The 20,764-nt window shown below is 39.2% G+C and overlaps 1 protein-coding gene across 7 annotated transcripts in view; it reads left to right on the top strand.

Moving 5' to 3' along the window:
• Positions 1-20,764, top strand: part of NCOA1 (nuclear receptor coactivator 1) — a 348,679-nt gene that overhangs the window by 75,947 nt on the left and 251,968 nt on the right. For all 7 annotated transcript variants that reach the window (XM_077812334.1, XM_077812333.1, XM_077812328.1 and 4 more), the window contains exon 2: positions 11,691-11,859. The gene's annotated coding sequence lies outside the window, so the exon portion shown is untranslated. The remainder of the gene's footprint in view (positions 1-11,690; positions 11,860-20,764) is intronic.

The raw sequence follows: 20,764 nt of genomic DNA, 5'->3' as shown, positions 1-20,764 counted from the left end.
TCTGAACTCTTCTGCCTTAATTTACTACCCATATCTTTCAAAAATAATTTTAGGCAGGTAGGTGTAGGTGAAAGGAAGGGATGGTCTTATTATGACTGAAGGACAGGACTATATATCGAGAAATCTGGATCCTGCTTCTCCATTCTCACTGCTTTAAATTGGGTAAATCCATTGAAGTCAGAGGAGTGACACTGGTGTAACTAAGAAGGGACTCCAGCCCCTGGCTCTTCCTTTTCATTGTGACTTTGTAATCTGTAAAATGGGGTAGTATTTCCCTAAATGACAAGGTGGTGAGACTTAACAGTGCCTGTAAATCACTTTTTAAATCTTTGTATTTTATGGCACCTTCCATACAAAGTAGTATTATTGTTCTGAAGCAGGTTAGCAAAGGACAGACCAAAAAGACAAGAAATTCCCGGATTTGGCTGAAAATCCTGACTGAACAATCAGACATAAACTAATCAGTCACCCATGTCAGAAGTCTAGGCTACAGTGGCATAAAAAATAAAGCCTAAAGTTCTCAAGCAGATTTTTGTCTTTTAAAGTTCCTTGCTTTTATATTAGGTCCATATTATATATTTGGAGATATTTTTTTTAAATTGTGGTAGCTAAAGTAATTAAAAATTGTCAGCACTGTCCAAATTGCTTACTGCATATACATAACATTTGGAACGTACATAAATTTTGAAATTCATTTTATTCACTAGACTAAGTAAAATGTAACAAGGGAGTTGCTGAAAGGCATGTGCTTTGCATGCTAGATCATAACTGCTTCAAAGGTGCTGAAAGACTATTGCATCATGGCCTGTTGTGAGAACTTTAATTGCAGATAGACCATGCCTTTTAAAAAAAATTCATAGGCAGGAGCTGTAGACCAAGCTGGATGAGCAAGCATCTCAGAGAGGTGATTAAGAAAAAGCAGAAGGCATACAGGGAGTGGAAGATGGGAGGGATCAGCAAGGAAAGCTACCTTATTGAGGTCATAACATGTAGGGATAAAGTGAGACAGGCTAAAAGTCAAGTAGAGTTGGACCTTGCAAAGGGAATTAAAACCAATAGTAAAAGGTTCTATAGCCATATAAATAAAAGGAAAACAAAGAAAGAAGTGGGACCGCTAAACACTGAGGACGGAGTAGAGGTCAAGGATAATCTAGGCATGGCCCAGTATCTAAACAAATACTTTGTCTCAGTCTTTAATAAGGCTAAAGAGGATCTTGGGGATAATGGTAGCATGACAAATGGGAATGAGGATATGGAGGTAGATATTACCATATCTGAGGTAGAAGCGAAACTCAAACAGCTTAATGGGACTAAATTGGGGGGCCCAGATAATCCAAACAATATTAAAGGAATTGGCACATGAAATTGCAAGCCAATTAGCAAGAATTTTTAATGACTCTGTAAACTCAGGGGTTGTACCGTATGATTGGAGAATTGCTAACATAGTTCCTATTTTTAAGAATGGGAAAATAGGTGATCCGAGTAACTATAGGCCTGTTAGTTTGACATCTGTAGTATGCAAGGTCTTGGAAAAAATTTTGGAGGAGAAGATAGTTAAGGACATTGAAGTCAATGGTAAATGGGACAAAATACAACATGGTTTTACAAAAGGTAGATTGTGCCAAAGCAACCTGATCTCCTTCTTTGAGAAAGTAACAGATTTTTTTAGACAAAGGAAACGCAGTGGATCTAATTTACCTAGATTTCAGTAAGGCGTTTGATACCGTGCCACATGGGGAATTATTAGTTAAATTGGAAAAGATGGGAATCAATATGAACATTGAAAGGTGGATAAGGAATTGGTTAAAGGGGAGACTACAACGGGTCCTACTGAAAGGTGAATTGTCAGGCTAGAGGGAGGTTACCAGTGGAGTTCCTCAAGGATCGGTTTTGGGACCAATCTTATTTAATCTTTTTATTACTGACCTCGGCACAAAAAGTGGGAGCGTGCTAATAAAGTTTGTGGATGACACAAAGCTGGGAGGTATTGCCAATTTAGAGAAGGACCGGGATATCCTACAGGAGGATCTGGATGACCTTGTAAACTGGAGTAATAGTAATAGGATGAAATTTAATAGCGAGAAGTGTAAGGTTATGCATTTAGGGATTAATAACAAGAATTTTAGTTATAAGCTGGGGACGCATCAATTAGAAGTAACGGAGGAGGAGAGGGACCTTGGAGTATTGGTTGATCATAGGATGACTATGAGCAGCCAATGTGATATGGCTGTGAAAAAAGCTAAGGCAGCCTTGGGATGCATCAGGAGAGGTATTTCCAGTAGGGATGAGGAGGTTTTAGTACCGTTATACAAGGCACTGGTGAGACCTCACCTGGAATACTGTGTGCAGTTCTGGTCTCCCATGTTTAAGAAGTATGAATTCAAACTGGAACAGGTACAGAGAAGGGCTACTAGGATGATCCGAGGAATGGAAAACTTATCTTATGAAGGGAGACTCAAGGAGCTTGGCTTGTTTAGCCTAACTAAAAGAAGGTTGAGGGGAGATGTGATTGCTCTCTCTAAATATATCAGAGGGATAAATACCGGAGAGGGAGAGGAATTATTTAAGCTCAGTACCAATGTGGACACAAGAACAAATGGATATAAACTGGCCACCAGGAAGTTTAGACTTGAAATTAGACAAAGGTTTCTAACCATCAGAGGAGTGAAGTTTTGGAATAGCCTTCCAAGGGAAGTAGTGGGGGCAAAAGATCTATCTGGCTTTAAGATTAAACTTGATAAGTTTATGGAGGAGATGGTATGATGGGATAATATGGTTTTGGTAATTAATTGATCTTTAATATTCATGGTAAATAGGCCCAATGGCCTGTGATGGGATATTAGATGGGGTGGGTTCTGAGTTACCCAGGAAAGAATTTTCTGTCGTATCTGGCTGGTGAATCTTGCCCATATGCTCAGGGTTTAGCTGATGGCCATATTTGGGGTTGGGAAGGAATTTTCCTCCAGGGCAGATTGGAAGAGGCCCTGGAGGTTTTTCGCCTTCCTCTGTAGCATGGGGCACGGGTCACTTGCTGGAGGATTCTCTGCTACTTGAAATCTTTAAACCACGATTTGAGGACTTCAATAGCTCAGACATAGGTGAGAGGTTTTTTGCAGGAGTGGGTGGGTGAAATTCTGTGGCCTGCGTTGTGCAGGAGGTCAGACTAGATGATCATAATGGTCCCTTCTGACCTTAGTATCTATGGAAAAAAAAAAAAAACCATGGGTAAAAAATCTGTAGGGAACACATGACTTGGGGAATGTAAATGGAGAAAGATAACTAAACTAAAGATGAAAGAAAGTTCTCTTTGAAATGTGGTCTGGATTAAAAATGATGGAAAGATATTTTGTCTGTGACTGATTGGTAAATTAGTGAATGGATTTTGCCTTAAATATTTAGTAACAGTTGCCCTTGGGCTAAGGTATTGTGCCACTTTTTAGCCCCCACAGAATTTTTACAGCTGTCTTCTAAAACCTTACAATAGGGGTACGTAATGGAAAGACTGATAGACACAGTGACATGATTGGCACCATAATATATTTTTGAGTACATTTTAGATGGATTACAAGAATTCTTAAAATTGCTATAATCAGTAATAGAGTACTAACCAGATGAGTCTTTTTCATAATGAGGTATTGTAAAGGAAGTTTAGTTAGAAGAATTCATCTTCAAAGGACATGTTTACAGAGACCTTAGATAACCTACAGCCTGCCTTCACCCCACCACTCTCTGGGAAGTATAATTATTAGGTATGGTTTGCTTAAAAACCAAACAACATTCATCTTGTGTTGAATATTTGTTCCTCTCACGACAGCTTCATTAGTTGTGAGAAAGAAAGGATAAAAATGAACCCCAGCACTTCTAAGCAAACCACTTCAGACAATTCACTGACAAGAGTTGAGCATGAAATACTGAATACAGGATTATGGAAGGTAACAGTCAGAGGACCAAGGATTTCAGGCTAATGCAAGCTTTATGGAAAGGCCAGGTTTCTTGCATTGAAAATCTTTAAGTACATACTCCTCGTAGTAACAAGAATTGAAAAGCTTTCTTATGGAGTGAAAAACATTGTGAGGTGGAGATATTTATATTCTGTGGACATTTCATTCTACTGTTTGTCCTCCAACCATCTTTTTATCTTAAATTGAAGACTTATCTGAAGTCATGTTGGTGTATAAAAACTATTTGTAAAGTGCCTTTCGTTATCCTCTCCAGGCACTATAGTAAAAAAAAAAAAAAAAAAAAATCTGCTTTAGAACAAAAAAGCTACAGATATATGGAAAAATATATTTGGACATAAAGATAATCTGCTTACTTGGGTAAGGAGAGAGTAGTAGTTGCCGAACTGGCATTATTGCCCACTGTCTAAACCCATGATTGTCACGCTGGTGATCCGCAGATTGCTGATTGCTCAGAGGGGTGTGTGTTCTTTTCACACCCCTGAGGGAGATAAGTTATACCGATAAAAGTGCTAGTATAGACATAGCCTAAGATGTGGTTCACGCTGTACAAAACTTCAGAACCCCCATCTATACAGGTTTATAATTTGTGTAGCCGAAGCAGCCACAGTAGCGCTGTTCACACTCTAAAGCACAGTTTTCCTGTGAGGAAGCAGTCTAACAGACATGGCTGAGAACAGCTAGCTAGGAAGATATGGTACCAGCGAGTCATCTAGCCACAGCTCAGGGCTGTTACCCTGTCCACTCACTAGAACAGCCTGATTATAGTTACTCATTTGAAGTGATATCCATGTCCATATCAAAGAAGTGTATCACTGAGACATAAATGTTTCTTGTTTGGGTTATAAATTCAGAGAAAACTGTGAAGAACTTTTGGAGGGATCTGATCAAGTTGGGTGAATGGGCAATGCAATGGCAGAAGAAATTTAATGTTACTAATAAATGTATTATTGGTATTACCCTAGCACTTAGGAACTCACATCGTGGACCATGATCAATTGTGATAGATGCTATACAAGAGAAGCTTTCTGCCCCAAAGATCTTACAATCTAAGTATGAGACAGAAGCAGCGGATGGATACAGACTGATGGGAGAGTACACGGAAACAATGAGGCAGTGGTCAGCATGATAGGCTGTGGTCTTAACAAACCGCCATCCTAATTGTCAATTTTTTTTATAGGCATCACAGTAAAGCAGAGTTTTAAGGCAGGATTTGAAGGGAGATAATGACACCTTTGCAGATGTTTATGGAGAGCTCTTCCCAAGCCTGGGGCATGGGAGAAAGCACAAAGGAGCTTATATGAAAATGTAACAAGTGGGCAACAGAGGTTGGTGTCATGGACCGATCAGAGTTGGGAGCAGACAGTTCGATGGTGATGAGAGATGATAGACTGTTAAGTGCCTTGAAAGTAAAGACAAACAGCTTTTGTTTGATGCAGTAGATAATGGGGAGCCAGCAGAGGGTTGCGAAGAGAGGGGTGAACATGGTCAAAGTAATGGGCTAGGAAAATGATCTTTGCAACAACATTCTGAATGGATCTGAGTGGGGCAAAACAGCATTTGTCATGGCCAGAGAGAAGGAAGTTGCAGTAACTAAGATGAGAGCTTGGATGAGAGCTTTAGCTATGTGGATGAATAGGGAAGCTGTATTTTAGAGCTGATGTGTAAAAACAATCTGCAATATATGAGAGATGAGACCTAGAGAGAGATCTGAGTTGAAAATGACACCCAGGTTACAAACCTGAGTGACCGGCGGGAGGATGGTGGTGTTGTCCACAGGGATCAAGGAAGGATGTAGTAGGTGGGATCGCTTGGAGTGAGGGGAGATCAAGATTAAGAGTTCTGTTTTAGCCATGTTGAGCTTGAACTGATGGGTCGACATATATGAAAGGATGTCAGAGAGACAAACCAAGATTTTAGTTTGGCTAGAAGGAGAAAGGTCTACAGTAGAGAGGTAGATCTGTATATCACCTGCATAGAATTACAGAAGTCAAGGAAGGACAAGATTTCCAGGAGAGCGTGGTCGACTGTCAAAGGTGGCTGACTGGTCAAGGAGCATTGGGCAAAATAAGGCACATTGAAGGGAAAACTTAAGTTCTAATACATTTTACTAGGTTCTACGTTAACTGTATCGACTCAGGAGTTGACTTGGGTATTGTTGTGGACAGTCCAATGAAGACTTCCGCTCAAAGCGCAGTTGTCAAAACAACAAATGATATTAGGATGCATAAGGAGTGGGATGGATAATAATATATGAAATATTAGAATCCTGTTACATAAATTAATGGTTCACACTCATCTAGAATGCTTCCTTCCATGCACTGGAATAAATTGCCTAGAGAGGCTGTGGAATCTCCATCACTGGAGATTATTTAGGAGCAGGTTAGAACAAACACCTATCAGGGATGGTCTAGATAATACTTAGTCCTGCCATGAGTGCAGGGGACTGGACTAGATGACCTCTTGAAGTCCCTTCCAGTCCTATGATTCTGTCTCAAACAGAATATTGCAGAATAAGAAGGGGTCAGGGAGCGGCAACCAGAATGATTAGGGGAATAGAAAAACTCTCATATTAAGTGAGATTGAAAAGATAGGGATTGCTTACCTTAGAGAGGAGACAGAGACATACAAATAACTAATGGTGTAGAGGGTAGATTGGAAACTTCTATTCTCCTTAGTTCACAGAACAAGAACAATGAGACATTCAGTTAAGTAGAAATGTGGCCAAATTAAAATCTAGGAAAAAGAAATACTTTTTCGCATAATACATATGGCTGTGGAACGCATTGCCGCATGATGCTGCAGCCAAGAACTTAATAGGATTTAAAGAGGGAGCAGGTTTCAGAGTAACAGCCGTGTTAGTCTGTATTCGCAAAAAGAAAAGGAATACTTGTGGCACCTTAGAGACTAACCAATTTATTTGAGCATGAGCTTTCGAAAGCTCACGAAAGCTCATGCTCAAATAAATTGGTTAGTCTCTAAGGTGCCACAAGTACTCCTTTTCTTTTTTTTAAAGAGGGAGCAGACATTTATATGGATAACAAGTGTATCCAGAGTTGTTTAGTTAATGGTAAAAAAAAAAAGTTTAAGAAGAGCTATAAAACCTCATGCCTCAGGGTTTGAACAAGGCTCTAACTATCGGAGGTTAAGAGAAGACTTTCATGTGGGGCAGGTTAACCCACTTCTGCTTACTACTTTGTGCGCTTTCCTCTGAAGCAGTTGGTGCAGACTACTGAATTACATGGACCTGTCTGATCCAGTCTGGTAATTCCTACATTCCTTATTGAAAATACTAGTTATCTGAAAGTTTTTATATATATAAGTAGTATTTTCAATAAGGAATGTAGGAGTGTGTGTGTGTATTTATATATAGCTACAACAATGGCCAAGACAGAAGTAATAATGAGACTCCTGGCCTATGTGTTTGAGTCTGTAAACAGTATACATGATTACCAGAAACTGTATAGCTTTTGACTGGCTTGAGAAATAGATGATTTTTTGCTGATCTGACTATATTAGCAAAGGTTCCCTTTTTGGATGGCTCACTTTCTCATTTGAATTCTGACGGTAGTTCATAGAGTGGAGAGCAAACTCATATGACCAGTGTCTGTGCTTCTGCCATGTGAGGTTTGACCAATTTATGGTTTGTTACATATTGGAATCGGGTGTTGAATACAAGGTTTTACATGGGTGTAAATTTTGGGAGACTTGATGCCTGAAAAAATTACAATGGTTTAGACCAATGATTTGGCTACAGCAATATGCAGGATTGAGTTGGTGAAACTTGTTCCTTGTAGCGGAGGAAGTGGAAGTGACATGGCACTTATGGTATCCCTAAGGTGAAGGGATAAAAGGCTACATCCACTATTCTGTTCTGTTTAGGTTCTTATACCATGGGCCATGAGCACCATTTAAAGTGTAAAAAACTTTTACAAAGTACGATACATCAACAAATTAAAGTGATGTTTCCTCTCCGTTTTCTTCTCGTGCAGCCCTCCATGGATAGTAATTTCTACACTTTAAATTCCTTCTCTGACCTAAATACTAATAGGGTGTGTTGTTTTGTGGGAAAGAGTGGTCAAAGATCTGAGATTTTTTTTATTACATTTGGATCTGAAAATTGGTGAGCCTGTTGGCTAATCTTAGTCCTCTGGGAGTGAATTCTACAACAAATCTGCCAAGAAAGCTCCTGTGAGCTTTGCCTTTGTGGTAAATAGTTCGTTAATTCATGAGGATCAGAGCTGTTGAACAATTGAGAGTTGGAGGATGAGGTGATCTTTTAGGTACCTTGGTACCAGTTTTTTGCAGGACTAGAATCTTGATGAAGTTCAGTAAGGAGCTTGTGGAAAGAGTGGGACAGGGGAGATATTGATCCTGTATCTAGGTTACAGGCTATAGACTGATATGCTAAGGAACTGCTGTTCATTAACTTCTCAGTCAGCTTGCTCAGGAATAGGAGATTTGACTGCAGGTGGTGGAAGTCCTTGTTCTGTGTAATCAACAAATGTTTCAAGATTGGTCTTGCTGTAAACCAGGAGAGACAGGTCCTTCTTTGAACAAGGCACTGGCAATCTGTCAGATACTGTAGCTATTCTTGAAACTTTCCCCAGCCAGGAAGGGCAAAGAACTGACTTGCAAGTGGAGGCTTCTGTTTCATTCACTTTGTCCAGTGCTTCCTGATGTGTAGAAGGATCAGACTCGGGGAAGGGAGGTGTCCAGGTATTGAAGTTGTATGTAATGTTTGGTTCTGTGTACCCCAAGAAACTACTGGCTATATAGGGGATGTTCTCAGTAAGGAAGAAGATAGCAGAAAGTGGTATTGGATTCTTCTGCAGGCTACAGTCGGTTGGGCTTCATTAACCAGAATAGCTTTTTTGGGTGGCTTCTACAGAAGATGAGAAAAAAGATTTTAGCCTGTTATTTTGCCTTAGTGTATTTTTTACATATTGAAAATTTTTGTTTCAATATTTCTACCTTATTTAGATTTCAGTGCTCTAGTTTCTTTTCATATTATGCTAGTCACATAGAGACCTGTGTGAATGATGTGAAGGCAGAATGTTGTTTGGGAGCTGTTATTTTGATTACAGTGGTTAATGTGTGGTCATAATGATGCACAACTTGATTGCTCCTTGGTCCCTTGCTGGGCTGTTGCTGCTGAATATCAGGGTGGATAAAAATAGATTTAAAAAAAAAGTTCATTTGTTTAAATTAAATGCATTTTCTTTTAAAAAATAAACCTATTTAAAAATTATGGCAACGGATATTAAGGCTTAAAATTATTATTTATTAAATCATTTAAATTAAATAAAAAAAATCAACCAGAACATGTTTGCTGACAAATTTTAAAGAAACCACTGAACTAGTGAAAGTTACTGGCTAAGCACCTGGCACCAGAATTTGTTGAAGTACTAAACCCAGCTTTTGGTAGCAGTAGCCTCTTCTGCAGGTGCAAAGAGAATATTTTCTTCATTTCAGTATATTCAGCTATTTTACTTCAGTGATTAGTTCATTCAAAGTTGAGAAACTGATGAGGAGTTGAAAAAGCAGGAAAGCTTATTTTCCTCCTTCAGTCTATGAATAAAACTGAGGTGAGAAAGGAGCTCTATTAGTTCTAAAATCTTGAAGGTCGTGGTGACCAGAAACAAAAAGTTCAGTTCAATAACTACAGATAATGTTACTTTTGTTCAAAAAAACAACCAGTTTTTCCAAAATGTAAAACGTATTAATAAACCTGCTATTTTGTTAGGTATCCAGTACATTTAAAGCAGTTTTGTTTTATGTAGTAAACAATTTTTAGATGCTGTTCTTGTGTGTTTTTAATTGAATTCTAGTTTTCATCCAAGTGCAGCTTGACAGAAATCACAAGTAAAAAATTAGTCTAGTAAGGAAATGGATCATTTTCTAATATAAAAATATATAAAAATGAAGAATATGAATAAATGTATATATATTTAGCTATATAATTGTTTAAATGTGTATAGATATAATGTATGCTTTTGGTTAGCCAAAAAGTACCAACGACGACATATAGGATAGATACAGCTTCCTCTTCATTTCAAATACAGAACAGAAATACCTAACGAATATTTCTCTCATCTGCATCACTATTTACGATTTTACTGTCTGTGCATCTAGCAATTAACCTATGCATTAACTAAGATGCTTATTGTTCCTAATATGATTTAAAAATGTCTTGTTGGCTTTAACCCTATTGGCCATTAATATTTCATTGATTCTTTGTACTTACCAGTTGCCTGCATTTTTTAACTTTTAACTTTAATTTATTGCTATTAACTTCCCCTTTTTGTGGTCTTTATATTTTGGTTTTTTTCTATATTTTATTGCTGCTTTCACATCTCCTTTTAACCAAGATAGTTTTTTGAGTAGTGTAATTTTTTTTTCAAGTTTGTGCAATTGCGTTTTTTCAGGCATCTAGTAGGATGGCCTTGTGTGATTCCCAATTGTTGTTAACACTTTCTGTCGGTTATGCTGACCAATTGCTTTAAGCTTTGGGTAACTGGCCCTTTTAAAGTTTTGAAGTGTACACATTACTGGTAGGTGCCATATTCTGTTTGTAGTCTGGCAGGGGTGAGGTGGACCATCTCTGGGCCTGATTTTAATGTTTTACTGCTATTACAGTAGCACCTAGGGAACTCCAGTTAGAGATCAAGGGCTCATTGTAGTAGGGTCTGAACACCCCCAATAGAAAGTGGATGGTGTGCTGCTGTCCTGCCACAGGAACAGCTGAGGGAAGGAATTGTGGCTTTAGGGAGCCATAACTACTCCCTGGTTTCCTCTTGTTCCAGACGGATAGTAATTTGCAGTCTCTTAGGTACTTACGTGGCCCCATTTGCTGTATTATGAGCCCCTTGCAATCTTTAATGTATTTATTCAACACCCCTGTGACGTAAGGAAGTACTATTTATTTCCATTTTACAGATGGGGGATTGAGGCACAGAGAAGCTAAATGACTTGCTGTAGTCTGTGGAGTAGCAGGGACTTGAACTCAGGTTTCCTCAGTCCTGGGTTAGTGCCCTAGCCACTGGATGATCCTTCCTGAACTATAACAGAAGGAAATTACTACCCACACCCTGTGAGGTAGTGCTCAGAAGGTGATCACATTGTATCCGGGACCTCATCTGTAATGAATTCACTGATGATTTGAGGCCTGTTGACCATCAGTCTAGCGCTGATGAACGTCAACTTAATTTTTTGGTACTCATTTGTGTCGTGGTGGATGATGTCTGGCTATCGCAAATTGTAATCAGTTTGTTTCTGGATCTGTGTTGCTCTTTCCTGTGGGTATTCTGTGTTAGGTATTGTATAAGAGAGGGAAAGAGGCAGAAGATGAGCATGTCTGTTAGTGACATTGAACCTAATGTTTGCTAAAAGCCCTAGGGTTCCTGGACTGTGAAACTTCCATTCTTTAGCATGGATTTGTTGAGGAAAAAGGTCTTTAAATGTTGATTTTTTTTTTCCAAATCACTTAAAGGCTGGAAAAACTGCTACCCTATTAAACCTTTCTGTAATGCAGCCAAAGAACAAACTGCCTTGGTGTATGTAGCATTAATAAGACCAACATGCTTTTAATATGATATTGCCATAAATTAATGTTGAAATTAACTAACTGCGGTTTTTCACTTAAGATGCTGAAAGTTGAATCCTGTGTCATTTGGTTTATTGGGAGACAGTATTGTAACCAAAATATCTGTCTGCGCCTTTTCTCACCAGAATTCAATTATTGATGCTGGTCCCCTGCCTGGAGGGTTCATCTGAAGACTGCCCATGGACGATCGATGCTTATGTTTGCTGAAATTCTAGGATTCTTTGCTTTACTGTTTAATTTACTGAAGAGTCCATTTTTTCCCATGAGTCATCTTCCACCTCTGGAAAGATAGAGGTAAGTTTTCAGGTTTTTTTTCTTGTTCTTTCTCCACCTCAGGTGAAAATTGTTTAAACCTATCAGAGATGCCTTTTGCTGAGGCATCTCTAAATGTGGAATCAATCACTGGAACTTTTAAAGCATTTTCTCTCTCCTCTGCATCCTAAGAGTTTGCTTTCTATGGATCAGACTGGCAGCCATTCTGTAGTGCATCGGCAGTTAAAAAATCTGCCTTAGAAGTGCATAAAGGAAAAAATTACTGCAAAACTAGACCATATTGACTTGGTGTGCTTTGTTGGATAGTTGCTGCAATTGCAGAGTGAAGTATTGTGAAGGCGTAGACTATAACAGGGTTCAAAAAAAGGACTAGAGAAGTTCAGGAAGGATAGGTCCATCAATGACTATTAGCCGGGATGGGCAGGGATTGTGTCCCTAGCCTCTGTTTGCCAGAAGCTGGGAATGGACGACAGGGGATGGATCACTTGATGATTACCTGTTCTGTTCATTCCCTCTGGGGCATCTGGCATTGACCACTGTCGGAAGACAGGATACTGGGCTAGATAGACCTTCGTTCTGACACAGTATGGCCATTCTTATGCATAGGCTACATACTCAAGCCGGGTATAGTGGCTTTAATTAGTTAACGTTACTCTCATGGTTTTTGACCTGCAGCTTCAGAGCTTCTCTGTAGAAGACTTGAGTCCATAGTGTGTTTCCCAAGTCTCAAGCTTGTGTGTTTAATGTCAGGGACTAAATACAGTCTCTGGTGAAGGAACAGTATAGTCAGTATCCTTGTAGCCCTTACTAGCTGATCTACGTAATGGCTTGGACATTTCTATAGCTTGCTAGCACCCAGCTATATTTTAATTTGAAGAAAAATTGCTGTAATAGAGTGAGCGCTACCTGGAACAGAAAAACTTAAATGAGCATAGTAGTAAAAATACCAAGAGCTATAAACGCCATCACCCTAAATTTAGACCTAAGTTCCTCCTGTGCCATTGACGTATTGGGCGGTCCAGTTCTTCCATTGATTAGTGGCTCGGTAATTGTGGTACTTCTTCCTCAGCAATGTCCACATCTTCAGTAACCTTTGTCACTGTCGTCTACCAGTTCTTGTTTGGCCTACATCATTTTCTATTCTATCCGGATACCCAATTCAATGCTTGCATAGTACATCTCCCATCTTCTATATGGTGTATGTGTCTCAACTGCCTGAGCTTTTTTCTTTGATATTTTCTAATACAACCTGCTGTGTCAGCTCCCTTACTCTCTGTTGTTGTTTTGTCTTTCCATAAAATGTGTAGTATCTTCCTCAGCCATCTCTGTTGGGCAACTTCCAGTTTCTTTGTTAGCTACTATCTTCAGCCAAGTCTCTGCCCTGCACAGTAGTGTACTCAGTACAATCACATGGTATAATCTGACCTTTAGTTTCGTTTTGAGACCTCGGTTTGGCCAGATGTTGCTCATCCTTCCAAAAGTGGTGTTCACTTTTCCTCATCTCATCATCAAATATCATCACACTCTCCAAATAGCAGAACTCTTCCTGTTTCATTTTCTTTTCCAGCTGTGTATACCTTTGCATCTATTATTCCATTTCGTACCTTCATAATCTTGTTTTTCCCTGCGTTTACTTTCAATCCAGTTTTCAGTGAATCACAGAATCCTAGAATATCAGGGTTGGAAGGGACCTCAGGAGGTCATCTAGTCCAACCCCCTGCTCAAAGCAGGACCAATCCCCAACTAAATCATCCCAGCCAGGGCTTTGTCAGGCAGGGCCTTAAAAACCTCTAAGGATGGAGGTTCCACGACCTCCCTAGGTAACCCATTTCAGTGCTTCATCACCATCCTAGTGCTTCTTTTTCTCTCTGATGCAAGGGCAGTCATTGTCTCCCACCTAGTAAAGCAATGTCATCAGCAAAGTTAAGATCATATAATTCATCTCCACTAACCCGTTCTATACTGTCCATGATACCTTTTGTTGCTTGCTTCATCACATAGTCTATTGGTAATGCTAAAAAGATTGTTAACACACACCCCAGTCTAAGTCCAATCACAATATTGAGCTATACACCCAAACCTGTATCTGATCTTACTGTGCATCTACTTTCATCATATAAACTCCTTATTATGTTGATCAGTTTGTCTGATATCTCATAGATTCTAACAGTATTCCACAGGGTTTCTTTATAGACTCTGTCAAGTACTTCCTTAAAGTTGTTTAAGAAGGGTTTTTTGCCAACCAGTAGCTTTTTCGATGCTCCATCAAAAAGTTTAACAGTCATATGTTTACAACATGGTCTACCTGGATGGAACCCAGGCTGTTCTTCTTGTAGTATTTCACCCACTGTCATCTTCATTCTCTTCAGCCTAATGGTAGCTAATACTTTGCCCAGGATTGACAGCAGTGCAATACCTCTACAGTTTGTGCACTGAGTAAGATCACCCCTTTGTCGCAATACCACAATACCACCATCTTGTGGCACTTGGTCTTTCACCCATATTTCTTCAGAGTTTTGTGGGCTGCTCAGTCAAAGGTGGCTGCTTCCCACTTTTAGTACCCCTGTTGGAATTTTGTCAACCTCAGGAGCTTTCCCCTGTTTGAGGGTGCTTTAATTTCATTGGATGTTATTGGTCCCTCTTCTGTTTCTAACTTAGCACTGGCATTTCTATACACCCTGTGCACAGTCATCATCTCTGGACAGTTTAATATGAAAGGAAATGTTCTTTCCACCAGATGTTGAAAATGCATGAAGAACAGGCCAAACAATTACCTCTCCCCGCCCAAAAAACCACAATGGGGAAAATAATCATGCAGGTATTATCACGAGGTGAGCAGTTATACTAATGTATACAATGTAGCTAATCTTTCACTCACCAAGAGTTTCTTCAGAAGCTTTCAAATAAAGTCCATTGTCCAGAACCAGGTTGCACTAGGGTTGGAATGCAAACTAGAATTTCTCGATTTTTTTTTTAAGTAGGCTTGAAATGTCCCTTGCTTGACTAAAATTCACGATATTATCCTTGAATAGAATACAGATGCTGTGTAGAAGTATGATGCTGTTGTTGGTCTCCTTCATAGGCTGATTTTGTTACTGGAAGGATGTCTGTGGGTTAATAGGTGGCTAATGGACTCAGGTACCCTACGTACTGTTCTTGACTCTGCCACACACTTGCTGCATGGTGTTGGGTGATCCATAGGAACATGGGATGGAAAGGGACCTTGTAGGTCATCGAGTCCAGTCCCCCGCTTATCATTTGACCTCTCTATGCTTCAGTTTCTCCATTTGTAAAATGAGGGTAATAATATGTAACCACCATTGTAAAGCTCTTGGAGAGCTTTAATAGTAAAATGAGTGAATGAAGAAGAAAGTATTACTAATCATTATTTCACTTAATTTGTCAGGTTTCAGACTCCCTGTGCAAAGAAGAAATGTGGCTTTCTGATTAGTTACTAAGTTCAAAGACATTTCTATGAGTATTTGTTCTTACAATAAAAAAAAAAAGTCTCAGAATTTGGTGAGCATAGCACTTAGTACTGAATGCTCCACAGCTCTGCTCACTGTTTTCACTTCACTGCTTATTTTCTGGACAGATCTCTTGTCAATCTGGAATCAGGGTTTTGCAGAGCAATAAATAGACTCCTTCTACCCTTCCAATTTTAAAGGTTTTTTTTAATGAAAAGAAAAATGTATTTGGACGTAAAACAAGCAAAAATGTAATCACGTTAAACAAAAGCTTTCTAATATTATCCTTAAGATTTATACATAACATAAAATGACTATTGATGGCTCTAAGCCTTTGTAGTATATTTAAAACTCAGTCACCCGAATAAAAACAAAAATATATGTAGCCAGCCCTACCAAAATCAGGAAGAAAACCCAAACCTACTACATCTATGAATACCCAGTTCTCAGGGCACAAAGCAAAGCTATCAGCCCACTATCCCCTTCTTGAAGCTTGGGGAAAGGATGTGCTTTACAGGGTGCCCAGAAGGTCAACAAACTTGGGCTATTTGGGACCAGAGGCCCCTTGCAAAGCGTTCCTAGCCCCAGCTCTATTTCTTTTACACTGAGCAATGGCACCACAGACTGGACCTGCAGCAGTATCAGACAGGGAGAGAGGTGCCTCTCCAGTACGTCAGTTCTAAACCATTCAGAGTTTCATATGTCAAAACTGAAACTCCACTCAGAAGCTAGCAAACAGTAGAGATCCCAGAGCACTGCAGTCACCTGCTCAGAGTGAGAAACTCCACGTGATTAAGTGAGCTACCACATTCTTTGCTGGCTTCAGTTTCCAGTTGACTTGAGATGCAGTCCCACATAAAGTGAATTTCAGTAATATAATCTCAGCGACGAAGGCATGGATCACGCTAGCAGAGTTCTGATGTGGGAGAAATGGTTGCAACCTCCTGCCCATACGTTGATTAAAAAAAACATACTATTGGCTACTTTTATAGCTACTGTACGTTGTATTTGAGGTTGTATTGTAAAGTTTGGTAGTGTAATCTCCCAGTCACCGTTGAAGACGAGGGAGGAGGTAGTGTCTGACAAGTCTGCATTTGAAGCCAAACTGTTGTATAAATAATGTAATAAAATGGATGGTCAACTTTATAACAAAAGGTCTTTTGTACATATTCTTTTTGAAGAGAAAAACCATTTTGGGGAAAAAGTATCAGTGATGTACATAACTTGGCTGTGGAAGGCCATTATGTTATTGACCCTCATTAGATTGCTGCTGCTTGGAATTTCCACAGAAGTATAGAATTGTCTAACGCTCATGCATTTAAAACAGTCTATTATTGAAAATGAGTGAGTGAAAATTAGGTTTTTGTGTTTTAATGCTGAATTATACATGTATATCATGTTTGGAGAGTCAGACTTGGATTGTTTTGCATGAATAAAACTGAAGAACATGTCTCCTCTTCATGTTCCTGTTAGAGAAACTCATCAGAAGTATTTATGATTTACTCTAGAAAAGTTGCATTATGAATAAAAAGAAATTCCACTTGATAATGTCACTTAACCAAATTGATGGTGTCCTTTGGTGTCAGCTAAAGTTTGAAGTTATCAGGGTTTTCCCATATCTAGCTGATAGGCTTGTCAGCTCTTACTTTTCTTTTTTCAGAAGAAATTCGCCCTTGTGTAAAGGGGTCAGCAAAAGGCTCTTGTGCCATTGCAAAGACCTCCAAAGATGACTGAAGTGATGGATATATAATGTGTTAGCCTCAGCACATAAATGAATTTCGCTCTCAGAGGTGCTTACAGAAGCCTACCTTGTTTGTTGAATTCTTCAGATGTGGTGACTTCTAATAAACTGTGGCAAAAAAAATTCTTAATTCCCATTTCAGTCCTCAATTCAGGTGTGAATGAAACTCAGCAACTTACATCAGAGCAGAGCTTTGGAAAGTTTTGAACCTCTTCAGTTTTTCCCCAAAAGGAAACGATGGCTTGTTTGTATAAGATTCTTACTGTAGGATTGATGCCTAAAGAAAGCACTTGAGTATCTGCAGGAGATATTTCAGATAGCACTGTACTTTCTGGCTAAAGCTTCTCTGAAAAAGTGTATCAAATTTTTTTAAAGATCTAAACATGAAGACCATTCTAGCCTGAAATTCTTAAATTGTTCTAAATGGAATTTCTGGTCATCCATTTGCTGAAATAAATAAGTTCATCGCTAGTTAGCTGACAAAAAATGACGTGTCTTCAATCAGTAGGAAAAATTCATTTTAAGGAAGGGTTTCTAACAGTAAGATTAATTGGAATTAGACTGAACTATTTTGCCAAGAGAGTTTAAGGCAACATTATTAAAAGTGTTCAAGTGTTAACTAGATAAAGACACTTTGATCTTTGTTGAGCTGTGGACTGCTGCAGAATCAATGAGAATAATTTGGTTAGCATTGAAGAGACCAGCTCTTCTTTTTCATGTTCATATTAAATTAATAGAAATCAGAGTTGACTATACAACTTAGATCACATTAAAGACTAAAAAACTTCAAAGATGGATGGAGAAACAACTCATGGGTCTTCAGGAAAAATGACAGAGAAAACAAACATTCTAGCAGAATTTTCAGACTTTGGGGAATGGGAATTACGGGCAAGAACCTTTTCATTTAAAGTAACTAGTTTTCATTACATTTCTTGGGTTTTGTTCTGTTTCTTAAATTTAATTGTAGCCTTAAAGCCAAAATTTTCAATGGGGGTGCCTAAAATTGGGTACTCAAGGTAAAAGTGCCCTGGCTTATAGAAAGGTGTTGAGTACCCACAGCTTCTGTTGATGATCAACACCAGTGAAAGTCAAACCACTTAGATGCATAAATAAGGATTTGATTTCTTAACTTGAGGCACTAAAGTTTACAAAATTTGTCCAGATTTTTAAGATGTAACCTATTGGCCAGTGTATGTGGAACTAATATAACAAAATACTACTTTTGGTGTCAGTAACTAGAAACTTCCAGAAGATGGCAAAACTGCAAGCCTCTTCAGGTGTTTCAGCAACTTTATTTATAGATAGGGCTCATTTGTAGCTTATAAGTCAGTACAGAATCATAGAAATGTAGGGCTGAAAGGGACCTTGAGAAGTCAAGTCCAGCCCCCTAGTAACATGTAGGCTATTATCCCTGACAAGAGTTTGCCCAACCTGTTCTTAAAAGCCTCCAGTGACAGGGATTCCACAACTTCCCGTGGAAGCCTGTTCCAGATCTTAACTACCCTTTGAGTTAGAAATTTTTTCCCAGTATCTAACCTAAATCTGTCTAGCAGTAGATTAAGCGCAGTACTACTTGTCCTACCTTTAATGGACATGGAGAATAGTGGATCACTGTCCTCTTTATAACAGCCCTTAACATATTTGAAAACTGTTATCGGATCCCTCCTCAGTCATCTTTTCTCAAAACTAAACATGCCCAGTTTTCTTAACCTTTCCCCATAGGTCAAGTTTTCTAAACCTTTTATACATTCTGTTGTTCTTTTCTGGATTCTAATTTATTGACATTTTTCCTAAAGTATGGAGCTCAAAACTGGATACAGTACTCCAGCTGAGGCTTCACTAGTGCTGAGCAGAGTGGAACAGTTACTCCCTGTGTTTTAGATATGACACTCCTGTTAATACAGCTCAGAAAGATTAGTCTTTTTTTGCAACCATATCATGCTGATGATTCATAATTTGTGATTTACTCTGACCCTTGCAGTGTAGATATACCCAGAGTGTCACAGCTAAATAAAATTTGGAACAGATTGTTTAGCATCAGTAAACACACATTTCAAGGGACAATTAAAGATGAAGCTATTTAACAGCTCTCCAGTCATACGAAGGAAAGGGGGAAAGATATGATGTGGGGGTTGGAGGGTGTTAAGTGGGTTATAGATTGTAAGAAGCCATGCATCAGCGTTTCTATTCAGTCCATGATTTTTAGTATCCACTAAAGTTATGAGGTTGGCATATTGGGGAGCCATCCTAGTACCCATGGAATGCATATGGGGTATCATCAAACAGTTGCAATCCGTGCTCAGTGGGGACCATATCCTGAAAGAAACCTTTCCTGAACCCCCTCTGTGATGGGTTCGGTCACAGAAATCGCCTTGGGACTGTCAGCTGATGTGCTGAGATTACCTCTGACCCGTTTTCCCTGCCAGCTTGGGACTCCAGAACCCTGCCTTGTTGAGTCAGACCCACTAGCCTGTTGCAACACAAACTCACGGTCTGGGCCATGTCCTCAAAGCTGCAGACTTAACTGAAAACAGTTTAGCAGGTTACCTGCCTCCAGCACCCAGACCCCAATGGTATCCAAACCCTAAATAAATCTGTTTTACTCTGTATAAAGCTAATACAGGGTAAACTCATAAATTGTCTGCCCTCTATAACACTGATAGATATGTACTGCTGTTTGCTCCCCCAGGTATTAATCACTTACTCTGGGTTCATTAATAAACAAAAGTGATTTTATTAAATATAAAAAGTAGGATTTAAGTGGTTTCAAGTAATAGACGGAACAAAGTAAATCACCAAGCAAAATAAAGCAAAAACACACAAGTCTAAGCCTAATACATTAAGAAACTGATTACAGGTAATATCTCAACCTCAGAGATGTTCAAGTAAACTTCTTTGACAGACTAGACTCTTTCCTAGTCTGGGCCCAATCCTTTCCCCTGGTAAAGTCCTTGTTAGTTCCAGCAGACATCTTAGGTGGAAAGCAGGGGCTTTCTCATGACTGGCTGTCCCCTTTGTTCTGCTCCACCCCCTTTTATAGCTTTGGCACAAGGTGGGAATCTTTTGTCTCTCTGGGTCCCCACCTTTCCTTCTAAATGGAAAAGTACCAGATTTAACATGGATTTCATTATCAGGTGACTTGGTCACAGGTCACTGTAAGACCTCATTCTTCATTACCCACAGGCAGGCCCACACATACACAGGAAGGCTTGCAGGTAAATAAACCATCCACAACCAGTTGTCCTAGTCAATGGGAGCCATCAAGATTCTAAACCACCATTAATGGCCCACACTTTGCATAATTACAATAGGACCTCAGAGTTATACTTCATATTTTTAGCTTTGTATAGAATCATAGAATATCAGGATTGGAAGGGACCTCAGGAGGTCATCTAGTCCAACCCCCTGCTCAAAGCAGGACCAATCCCCAATTTATGCCACAAATCCCTAAATGGCCCCCCCAAGGATTGAACTCACAACCCTGGGTTTAGCAGGCCAATGCTCAAACCACTGAGCTATACAAGAATGATACATTCATACAAATAGGATGACTACACTCAGAAGATTATAAGCTTTGTAATGACAGGTTTCAGAGTAACAGCCGTGTTAGTCTGTATTCGCAAAAAGAAAAGGAGTACTTGTAGCACCTTAGAGACTAACCAATTTATTTGAGCATAAGCTTTCGTGAGCCACAGCTCACTTCATCGGATGCATGGTA

Source organism: Eretmochelys imbricata, chromosome 3 (assembly GCF_965152235.1).
Source record: "Eretmochelys imbricata isolate rEreImb1 chromosome 3, rEreImb1.hap1, whole genome shotgun sequence".
NCBI classification, from domain to species: domain Eukaryota; kingdom Metazoa; phylum Chordata; order Testudines; family Cheloniidae; genus Eretmochelys; species Eretmochelys imbricata.
Note: the sequence above shows the minus strand (reverse complement) of the source record. Positions and strands in the feature narration are given on the sequence as shown.